This window comes from Phalaenopsis equestris, unplaced genomic scaffold, assembly GCF_001263595.1.
Source record: "Phalaenopsis equestris unplaced genomic scaffold, ASM126359v1 Scaffold200300, whole genome shotgun sequence".
NCBI lineage: Eukaryota > Viridiplantae > Streptophyta > Magnoliopsida > Asparagales > Orchidaceae > Phalaenopsis > Phalaenopsis equestris.
The window spans coordinates 26048-28564 of NW_018220132.1; positions in this window are offsets into that span (position 1 = coordinate 26048).

Consider the following 2517-nt stretch of genomic DNA (forward strand, 5'->3'; position numbering starts at 1 on the left):
CTAACTATATATGTAATGTGAAATGTTGATAGATTCAATTGGATATCCTCACCCCATTCTCCATCGCACAAATGTAACAAAAAATTTTGACAGAACAGCGAATACGAAAAACAGAAACATACAACTATTGTCAGCCCTCTGAAAGCATCCAACGAAGCAACCCTCTTGCTTCTGCCTGCTTCCGCCGTCGTTGTCGCATTCTCAGTCGCTGCTTCTCCCCCTTCATCTTTATCAGCTTCCCCTTCCTTAGCCCCGTTATTCCCCTCATCTTTGCCATCAGCGCCGCCACCGCCGGCTCCACCACCACCGCCGCCGCCTTCGCCGGCATCGTCAACATGGACGCGATGCTCTCCCACCACTGCAATCTCCTTATCCATCCCACGGACTCTGCTCAATTGCAAAACTCAATCATTGACATACCCAGCAGCAAAGCTAATTTGTAGGCATCAGTGCGGTTAAACGACAAACAATATGAACAAAAATAAAAGAGAATAGAGTGCTTTAGCGAGTTGGTTTTTTTTTATAATTACTGGCCAGAACGCCGGAGACGCACGTCACCTTTGAAGGCGATGTCAATTGTCATTGCCTGAACCATTCAGCAACCGGCGCTACTTAATTATTGTCCAATAGTAATTCTCACGCACGCCTGCAAATCGCAAGTATTAGCGAATCACGTTTTTTCTTTCTTAGGATGGTGGGGCGCGCTTTTTTTTTTTTTTTGATAAGATACTTTTTAGGACTGTGCATTGTGAGTAAAAATATACTAATTGGGAGGTGTAGGTCAAATAGGTTGTGATTGGTGACGTAAGAAAATCGAATGATCATTAAGACCAATAAGTCTGTTTTGGGAAGGAGTCTGCCAATATTTACTTCTTGAACCCATCTAGGGTCCACAATCTTTAAAAATTAGACCAAATCTCTAAGCAGCTCTTTCTGAACCCAATGGTCATCTCATTGACCTTTTGGTCAACCCTGGACAGTATGGTCACCACATTAACCATTTGGTCAACCTTTGACTATATGATTACCACTTCGACTTTATAATTGGTCGAATTACCATATGGTCAAAACATTATCATATGACCAACCTAATCATCACCTTTGTCAACTCTAGGACCCTATTAGTCAAACTTTGTCCATTCGTCAACTTTGGGACCCAATAGGTCAACCCTGGTCACTTGGTCAACCTTACACCATTGGCCTTTTGATTAAATTTTCAATTCTTTTTATTCATTGAATATTTAATTCATGAAAAGAATGAAAATTAGGACTCATTAGACCTAGGATTCAAGCCCTAAAATTATGACCTATTCTTATGGTGACTTAAATCCATACATGACAACTTAAGAGTTTAAGCCCATGCTAAATGCTTAAGCTCAAATCCAACCCATGGAGGATTACTATTGGGTTACCCCTAACTCATAAAGCCCACCATGACACACCGAACCCATGAAAACCCATTAAGACACTTAAAGCCACCAATTTTGACTTTTTCAAAAGTCGTCATGAGGGAGGGATACTTGGCTACACACATGGCACCCACTTCACTCTCATTGGATTCACATGGAATGTTTGAGCCAGCTCACTTTTGGGGTCCTTATCCACCTCATCACCCTTCTAGCCATAGCCACCATTTTCACCGTAATTGAAGCTCATCATGAGCACACCATTAGGAAGCTCAACATGGTTATCTTCATCCAAGAGTTTATCTTCAAACTCATCATGAGCCACCTCCCTTCCCCTCCAATTGAGTTCAAACTTATTCATGGCTTCCCCATGGCTATAAGAAGCCAACCCGAGGGCTCCCAAAGGAGGACCATACAGGAAATCTCTAAAAATTGTTGCACACAACAACAAACTTCTTCCCATACTCTAAGCAACCAATCCCCATAGTTTCAACTTCTTTAATCCATCTCAAAGCTCCAATTTTCCACCACAAAAACAAGAAAATTTTTTTGACCTAAATGATGCAACTTTTTTATATGCTTAATTTTATATATTCTATATAATCACAATAATATAAACGCAAGTATATGTATCACTCAATAAATATAGGGATCTAATAGAGTCTCGTTTATCGATCCCACAGGGAAGCGAGATAAGAGGTCTTTAGTCAAAGTTCTAGTCCACTACATCAAGCCTTAGATTGGAACGTCGATTAAAATGATATTTTATCTAGCAACTACTCCTAAATGCGAATGTTAAATGTAAGGATAGTAACTATTCCTAAATGTAAATAAAATTCTAAAGATAACCCTTTTTGGATGAGTTGGTTTGGAGAACTTTAAGATATTAAAAATATTATTCTTATGTAGCGAATTGGATAATGTAAAAGAATGAGATACATTAAATAATGTATGAGCCAAATAGGTGCAATTTTAATTCTCTACCCTGATCTAGTGTTATAGAAAATCATTGACTAATCTTAGGTTTAGTCCCTAAATTCATGGCTAGGCTAGGAGGATACTGGCTCCCGCTCCAGAGCTCCCACTTCCCTTCCCCTGAAGGCTAACTCTC